Consider the following 9,805-nt stretch of genomic DNA (forward strand, 5'->3'; position numbering starts at 1 on the left):
GAAAATTAGAAAAAATTTTGAATTGGATAATAATGAAAATACAACATATCAAAAGTTGTGGGATGCAGCTAAAGCAGTGCTTAGAGGAAAATTTATAGTTTTTAATGCTTATATTAGAGAGAGAGAGAGAGAGAGAGAGAGAAAGGTCTAAAATCAGTGATCCAACTTTTCATCTTTAGAAGCTAGAAAAAGAACACCAAGATCAACCCAAATTAAGCAAGAGGAAGGAAATAGTAAAGATAAGAGCAAAAATCAATCAAATAGAAAATAAACAGTGCTCACTTCAACAGCACATTTTCTAAAATTTGAATGATACAGAGAGGATTAGCATGGCCCCTGTGCAAGGATGACATGCAAATTCATGAAGCTTTCCATATTTTTAAGAGAAATCCATCAAAGACAAAAAAACAAAAACAAAAACAAAAGAAAGAAAGAAAGAAAAGAAACATAGAGCAAATTAACAAAGACACAATTTGGTTGTTTGAAAGAGTAACAAAATTGATAAAATCCTAGGTAGATGGATAAAGAGAAAAAGAAGGGTTCTCCCTACAAATTCTGTACACATTAAGAAGATAAGAGAAATAACCAATGGGTCAGAGAAGAGATCCCAAATTGGAAAACACTCTGAGATGAATGAAAATAAAGATACTATATATACTAAAACTTATGGGATGCAGCTAAAGCAGTTTATAGGGAAATTTATATCTGTACATGCCTACATTTTAAAAAAAGAGAGAAATTGATCTCAAATCAATAACCTAAACTTCAATATAAGAAACTAGAAAAAGAAGAGCAAATTAAACTCAAAGCAAGTAGAGGAAGAAAATAATAACAAATAGAGCAGAAATTAATGAAAAAGAGAATATAAAAATATAGGAAAAAAATCAATGAAACCAAAAGTTGGTTCTTTAAAAAGATCAACAAAATTGACAAGCTTTTAGCTAGACTGACCAAGAGAAAAGGATCAGTAAAATTGGGAATGAAAGAAGGGACATTACTACCAACCTTACAGAAATAAAAAGGATCATAAGGAAATACTATGAATAACTATATGCCAACAAAATAGAAAACTTAGGTGTAATTGACAAATTCCTAGAATGTCACAAACCTCCAAAATTGACTCAAGAATAATTTTAAACTCTGAATACACTTATAACAAGTAAAGAGACTGAATTAGTAATCAAAAACCACCCACAAGGAAAAGCCCAAGCCCAGATGGCTTCACTGGTGAATTCTACCAAACATTTAAAGAAGAATTAATACCAATCCTTCACAAAGTCCTCTAAAAACAGAAGAGGAGGAAACACTTCATAACTCAATCTATGAGGCCAGTATTACCCTGATACCAAAACCAGACAAAAATACCACAAGAAAAGAGAACTACATACCAATATCTCTTATAAATACAGACACAAAAATTCTCAACAAAACATTAACAAATTGAATCTAGCAGCATATAAAAATTATTATACACACCATGACCAAGTGGGATTTATCCCAAGAATGCAAAGTTGATTTAACGTATGAAAATCAATCAGTACAATACATTATATCAGTAGAATAAAGAGCAAAAATCACATGATCATCTCAATAGATGCAGAAAAAGCATTTGACAAAATTCAAAACCTCTTCATGATAAAAAACACTCAAACACTAAGCATATAGTTCCTCAATCTGATAAAGGGCATCTACAAACAACCCACAGCTAACAACATACTTAACAGTGAAAGGCTGCATGCTTTTCCCCTAAGATCAGGAACAAGCAAGGATGTCTGCTCTCATCACTTCTGTTCAACATTGTACTGGAGATTCTAGCCAGGAAAGTTAGGCAAGAAAAAGAAATAAAAGACTTTCCAGATTGGAAAGGAAGAAATAAAACTATTTCTATTTGTGGATTACATAATATTATATATAGAGAACCCAAAATAACACACACACACACATACACACAACTATTAGAGCTAATAAATGAGCTCAGCAAGGATGCAGGATACAAGAGCAATATAAAAAAACAGTTGTATTTCTACACACTAGGGATGAATAATCCGAAAATGTAATTAATAATTCCATTTACCATAGCACCAAAAAGAACAAAATAACCAAAAATAAATTTAACCAAAGAGGTGAAAGAATTGTATACTTTCTACAGAAACTACAAAACTTGGTTGAAAGAAATTAAAGAAGACTTAAATAAATGGAAAAACATGCCATGTTCATGGGTTGGGAGACTTAGAATTATTAAGATGGCAGTACTCTCCAAGTTGATCTACAGAGTCAATGCAATCTCTAGCAGAATACCAGCTGGATTTGCTGCAGAAATTGATGAGCTGACTCTAAAATTCGTATGAAAATTCAGAGGGCCCAGAATAGCCAAAACAATCTTGAAAAAGAAGAACAAAGTTGGAAGACTAACCACTTCCCAATTTCAAAATTTACTACAAACTAAAGTAATCAAAACGGTTTGATACTGGCATAAGGATAGACATATAGATCAGTGGAATAGAATTGAGAGTCCAGGAATAAACCCTCACATTTAGAGTCAATTGATTTTTGACAAGGGTGCCAAAGCCATTCAATGGGAAAGAATTGTCTTTTTAACAGATGATGTTGGGACAACTGGATATCCACATGCAAAACAAAGAAATTGAACGCCTACCTCACACCATATACAAAAACTAACTCAAAATGGATCAGAGACCTAAATTTAAGAGGTAAAACTATAAAACATAGGGAGGAACATGGAGGTAAATCTTCATAACTTTGGATTTGGCAGTGGATTCTTGGATATGACACGAAAAACACAAGCAACCAAACAGAAAAAAGAGAGATTGGACTTCATTAATATTTAAAATTTTGTGCTGCAAAGGATGTCATGAAGAAAGTGAAAAGACAACCCACAGAAAGGGATAAAATATTTGCAAATCATATATCTGATAAGGGACTTGTATCTCGAATATATACAGAACTCTTACAACTCAATAATAAAAAGACAGATAACCCACTTAAAAATAGACAAAGGATCTGAATAGACATTTCTCTAAAGAAGATATTCAAATGGCCAATAAGCATGTGAAAAGATCCTCAACATAATCAGTCATGAGGGAAATGCAATACAAAACCACAACGAGATAGTGCTTTATATCCACTATAATGGCTATAATAAAAGGACAGATGATAATAATAATAAGTGTTGTGAGGATATGGAAAAATTGGAAACTTCGTGCAGTGCTAGTAGGAATATAAAATGGTGCAGCTATTTTGGAAAGCATTCTGGCAGTTCCTTAAAAGCTTAAGCATACAACCCAGCAATTCTGCTCTAAGGCATAAACCCAAGAGAAGTGAACACGTATGTCCACATAAAAGTTTGTACACAAATGTTCATAGCAGTGTCAGGGGAAGAGGGAGGATCTCCCTCTGCCCATTCCCTTAAGGTTCTTATGGCTGGCCAAATAATTAACAAGACAGGTTAGCAGGAGAAAATAATACCAAGTTTAATAACATGTATACATGGGAGAAAGCAGGGACACTGCGTTTCTCAACACAATAGCAGAAATTCTCGTCTTAAATACCATGTTCAGCCAACCACAAAGGAGGATGTTGGGGGTGGGGGGAGTCAGTTACAGGAGATTACCACTAAAGCACAGTAAACAAGAGTAAGGTTATTATGCAGATTTAAGGCCTCACCTTCCACGCTGATAAGCCTCTAGAAATGAGGCCATCCCCCCCTCTTCCCAAAACAGAGAGGGAGATACCTTTACAAATGGAGATTTCCCTTGTAGGATCCCAAAAAGGAAACCCCAACTCCAGTCTCGGGAAGGCGCGGACCCACAGACACAGAAGACCGAGCTTGATGCAAACGCAAGAGGTTTATTAAGCGGAGCTCTGGGTCGACACGTATCTCTCGCAGGAGACAGAGGAGTCGACCTCGGACCTTAAAGGGCAAATTCTTATATAGGGTTTGGGAGCACAAAGCGGGAAAAGGTTGGCGCAGTCTTACATGATTGGCTAATTTAAAACATTTAAACAGTTACATTTTATGGCGCGAATTGCTATGGCGCGAAGCGATTATCAGGTTACACACACGCGTCCCCATCTGGACCCCCTCCACCCCGACCCTCCCAAACTTATCCCTCTGGAGCACTCTCTTGTTCTCAATTCTTCCCCGAACAGTTTAGGGTGGGTCTTTCATGAATAGAGTCAGTCAGGATCGATAAACGGTCCCCCTTATACCAGGAATCCTTAGGGCGTGGAGGTGCCTGTCTCTAAGGTAGTAACTTTTTAATTTTTAATATAATTTTTACTTCCTTCACCCTTATAAATGTAAATGATTGTCTGGCAACTCCTCGCAGGGCCATCGAGAGAATGTGGCCAGAGAGACAGAACTTCCGATAAGATGGGCTTGTTGGTGCCTTCCCTATTATAACGTTTATCCTACGTTATCTTTACAGCCATCATGATGGAAGATCTGTTCCAGGAAGGAGCCACCATGTCAAATTCTTTAGGCAGTTAGTGGGGGAGGTCAAATGTCCCTCAGAGAAAACAATCAAGGTAAAGAGATATATTTCAGGGTGGCCAAATCTTGATCTCCCACAGCAGCATTATTCGTAATAGCCAAAAAGTGGGAACAACCCAAATATCTTTCAACTGTGAATGGATAAATAAAATGTAGTGTATCCATATGACGGAATATTATTCAGCAATAAAAAGAAATGAAGTACTGATACACGCTACATGGATGAATCTTGCAAATGTTATACTAAGTAAAAGGAACCAGTCACAAAGGATCACATATTGTATGATTCTATTTAAATGAAATGTCCGGGCCGGCCCCGTGGCTTAGCGGTTAAGTGCACGCGCTCTGCTGCTGGCGGCCCGGGTTCGGATCCCAGGCGCGCACCGACGCACGCTTCTCCCGCCATGCTGAGGCCGCATCCCACATACAGCAACTAAAGGGATGTGCAGCTATGACATACAACTATCTACTGGGGCTTTGGGGGGAAAAATAAATAAATAAATAAAATCTTAAAAAAAAAATAAAATAAATGAAATGTCCTAAATAGACAAATCTATAGAGACAGAAAGTATATTTAGGGGTCAGTAGAGAGGAAGAGGGGGTAAAAGGAAAGTGACTGCTAATGGGTACAGGTTTTTTGGGGGGGATGTTGAAACATGATGAAAATGTTCTAAAATTGATTGTGGTGATGGTCACACAACTTTGTGAATACACTAAAAACTATTGAATCGCGCATTTTAAATAGGTGAACTCTATGCTATGAAAATACACCTCAATAAAGTTCCTATTAAAAACGTAAGAGAATATTATGAGCAATTTTGACAAAAATTCAACAACTTAGATGAAATGAACAAATTTCTTGAAAAATAAAACTTGCCGAAATGGACGCAAGATGCAAGCAGAAAATGTGATTCATCTTTACATCTGTTAAATAGATTGGATTCATCATCAAAACCCCTCCATGGAGAAAATTCCATGCCCAGATGGCTTCACTGGGGAATTCTAGCGAATATTTAAGGAAGAAAAAAACACCACATTTACATAAACTCTTTTAGAAAATAAAAGAGGAAAGAATAGTTCCCAACTCATTTTATGAGACCAGCATAATCCTGGTACTCTGATAAAACTTGACAAAGAAAGAAAAAATTATAGATCAATATTCTTCATGAATGTGGATGTAAAAATGCTTAATAAGAGATTAGCAAATTGAATCCAGCAGTATATAAATACATAATGGAATTCAAGGTTTAACATTTGAAAATTAACAGTGTAATTCACCACATTAACAGAAAAAAGAAGAAAAATTATATGTTAGGAATAGATAGGAAAACTCATTTGACAAAATTCTATTGAATATACATCATAAAAATTCTCAGCTAATTAGGAATAGAACTTCCTCAATCTGATAAAGAACATTTACAAAAACCCTACAACTAATGTTACCACACCAGGTCTGTTTTTGCCTGCCACCCAGAAAGCCAATCACCGAGACGACCAGATTGCAGAGAGAGAGGGTTTAATCACAAGGCAGCCAAGTGACGAAAACAGGAGAACAAGCGTCAAATCTGTCTCCCCGAAAATAGGGACTCAGGGGTATTTATGGGGAAGGGGGCAAGGGGGTCTGATATGATTGGAGGGAGGAGAGATGAGGTAATTGACGATCTGCACAAGTGCAGTCAGCCTTCAGGCCTCTTCGTAGGACACACGTTCACAGAATGGCGGCATTAGCCTGCCCTGAGGGTGGAGTTCTAACCTCTTGCCGTCAAAAGGGCCCAGTTGATGGGTTGGTGGTCTCAGTCTCGCCTGAAGAGGACAAGGGGCTCAGTTCCTGAAAAAAAAAAATAGCTCAAATATCCATTACCATGGTGACCCAGGCTCCAGGGAGATGTCATCTATAGGAACCTAGTGGGAGTCACATAGCATATTGCCCAGACAGCACAGTTAACAGTGAGTAAGTTTATCATGCAGATTTAAGTCCCTCGCCTTCCATTCTGATAAGTTTCTAGGTAAGGTCATCCCTCCTTCTTCCTGGTGCAGGGAAGAAGATACCTTTACAGATGGAGATTTTCTTTACAAATGTAAATGTCTCCCATAAAGGGTAACTAGAACTAAGAATGGGTTTAGCACCACCCCACCCAGGTACCCGGAGATGTCTATAGTAATGGCTTTTTCTGGGGGCAGGCCTCCCATCCCAAACTCCTTTGGTCAGTTAGTGGGAGTGGGGGTCAAAACGTCATTCAGGCAGAGACATACTCTGAGTTCGCAAATTCCTATCCCCCATAGCAGCTGCTCAGTCATCAATGGCTGCTTGCCAGTTTCACTAACATCTTCATGGTGAAAGACTACATGCTTTTCTGCCTAAGATTAGGAACGAGACAAAAATTCCATTCTCTTTGGAGGTCCTAGAGGTCCTACACTGTCCTGGAGGTCCTAGACAGTACAATAGGGCAAGAGAAAGAAATAAAAAGCATACAGATCAGAAATAAATCAATAAAATCTTCTCTGTTCATATATGATATGATTGTTTATGTAGAAAGTCCCAAGCATCTATAAAATAACTACTAGAATTAATAAGTGATTTTAGCAGGGTCAGAGAATATGCAATCAATATACCAAAATCAATGTATTTTCTATATACTAGTAAAGAATAATTTGACATTAAAAATTCAATTCCTCCAATAGTGTCAAAATAAAATTGTTAGGATAAATTTAACCAAAGATATGCAAGACCTGAACCTTGAAAACTATAAAAAATTGCTGAATTAAATTAAAGACCTAAATAAATGGAAGACTCAATATTGTCAAGATGTCAGTTCTTCCCAAAACGATCTAAGGATTCAGTACAATCCCAATCAAAACTCTAGAAGACTTTTTTGTGGAAAACTAACAAGTTGATTCTAAAATTTACATGAAAATTCAAAAGACTTAGAATAGCAAAATAATCTTGAAAAAGAATAAAAGTTAAAGGGCTTACACTACCTCACTTCAAAGTTTACTGTAAAACTACAGTGAACAAGGCAATGTGGTAGTGATATAAAATTAATCTTATAAATCAAAGGAACAGAAAAAAGCTCCCAGAACATACATACACTTAAATGGTCAATTGATTTTTGACAAAGGTGCCAAAGAAATCCAAGAGGAAAAAAGAAAATCTTTTCAACTCATGCATAGAACAACTGGATGTCCATAAGAAAAAACTGAACCCTGAAATCTAACTCACACCATACACAAAAATTAATTCAAGGTGGATCATAGAACTAAACAAAAAAGCTAAAACTATAAAGCTTACAGGAGAAAACATAGTAAAAATATCTTCACAATCTGGGGGTAGGCAAAGCATTCATTCTTAGAACACACAGAGCAATAACCTTAAAAGATAAAAATATATAAATTAGATTCCATCCAAATTAAACACTTCTGAGCAGTTACGTCTCAATAAAGCTGGGGAAAATAAATCAAACACAACAACAAAAAAATTTAAAAATTCAGCTCATTAAAAGACGCCATTAAGAAAATGTACAGGCAAGCTGAGCTGCAGAGAAGGAGAAAATAATCACAAATTTTATAACTGACAAAGGATTTGTATCCAGAATATATTAAGAACTCCTACAAATCAATATTTAAAGAGACAAACAGGCCATTTTTAAATGATTCAAAGATTTGAACAGACATTTCACAGAGGAAAATATATTAATAATGAGCACATGAAAAACAGCTCAATATCATTAGTCATCAAGGAAATGCAAATTAAAACAATCCTCAAATTCCACTACATGCCCGAGGGAAATAGCAACACCGTCAAATTTCAGTGAAGAGACAGAGCAACTGGAACTCCAGTACATTGCTGGTAGGAATGTAAAACGGTCAAAAGCATTGGAAAAGAGTCTGGCAGTTTCATATAAGATAATCATCCACTTAGTCTATGACCTAGCAACTCCACTTTTACGTATTTATCCAAGAGAAATGAAAACATATGTTGATAATACGACTTATACAAGAATGTGAGTATCAGCTTTATCTGACAGAGTGAAAAACTGTAAACTCAAATGTTCGTCATCAGGAGAGTGGATAAACAAATTGTGCTCTATTCATACAATGGAATGCTGCTCAGCAATAAAAAAGGAACAAATTTCTAATACAAACACGACTGCAGAGATGAATCCCAAAAACATTATGCTCAATGAAAGAAGCCTTATATACAAGAGTATTTCCTTTGTATGCGGTCCTAGAATAGGCTTGCCTGGACTAGAAACAAATCAGAGCAGTGCCTGCCTCTTGGAGAGTGGGCACAGGAAACCATAAGCAATTAAGGGAATGCATGCTGCGGGCTGTGGAGGGGAAGAGTATTGGTGTCTGAGCCTTATTTTTATTTATTTTTTTTTTGTTTATTTATTTTTCCCCCAAAGCCTCAGTAGGTAATTGTAGGTCATAGCTGCACATCCTTCTAGTTGCTGTATGTGGGACGTGGCCTCAGCATGGCCGGAGAAGCGGTGCATCGGTGCGAGCCTGGGATCCGAACCCGGGCTGCCAGTAGCAGAGCGCTCACACCCAACCGCTAAGCCACGGGGCCAGCCCCTGAGCCTTATTTTGAAATGCCTCAAAAAATAAGATGGAGAACAGATGAATGGATGGCAAGTTATGTGATAAGGCAAATACAGTAAAATGTTTTTAAAAAGTGTGGAATCTAGGAGCTGGGTATTTGGGTGTTCACTATACATCTTTTCAACTGTTTTGTACGTTTGAAATTTTTCATAATAAAATGTTAGGGAAAATAAAATGTTAGGAAGATGTAAAGACAATATAAAATTTAAAAATAAAATAAAAACAAAAGCTGAGGGAATTCATTGCCAGCAGACCCACACTCGAGAAATTCTAAGGAAGTTCTTCAGGCTGAAGTATTATGAATAAAGCTAATAATGGACGTGTAAGACCTCAAATTGATTCATTTGAAATATGGTGCTGGAGGAGAGCTCTGTGAACATCCTGGACTGCCAGAAAGATGGACAAGTGGGTCCTGGAGCAAATTAAGCCCAAACTATGGCTGGAGGCAAAAATGATAAAATGGAGGCTGTCCTACTTTGGGCACATCATGAGAAGGCAGGATTCTTTGGAAAAGACAATAATGCTGGGAAAAGTAGAAGACAGCAGGAAAAGAGGAAGACCAAATATGAAATGGATTGACTCCAAAAGGGAAGCCACAGGCCTGAGTCTACAGGAGCTGAGCAGGGCTGTGGAGGACAGGACACTGTGGACATCACTCATTCATAGTGTCGCCAGGAGTTGGAGCTGACT

At 37.0% G+C, this 9,805-nt stretch overlaps 1 non-coding gene across 1 annotated transcript; it reads left to right on the top strand.

Annotated features, from left to right (window-relative positions):
• Positions 1-274: 274 nt before the first annotated feature.
• On the top strand, positions 275-381 carry LOC131423008 (U6 spliceosomal RNA). The gene has a single exon (XR_009224182.1). It is a non-coding gene; the product is annotated as a U6 spliceosomal RNA (small nuclear RNA).
• Positions 382-9,805: the final 9,424 nt, after the last annotated feature.

This window comes from Diceros bicornis, chromosome 26 (genome assembly GCF_020826845.1).
Source record: "Diceros bicornis minor isolate mBicDic1 chromosome 26, mDicBic1.mat.cur, whole genome shotgun sequence".
Classification (NCBI taxonomy): Eukaryota; Metazoa; Chordata; class Mammalia; order Perissodactyla; family Rhinocerotidae; genus Diceros; species Diceros bicornis.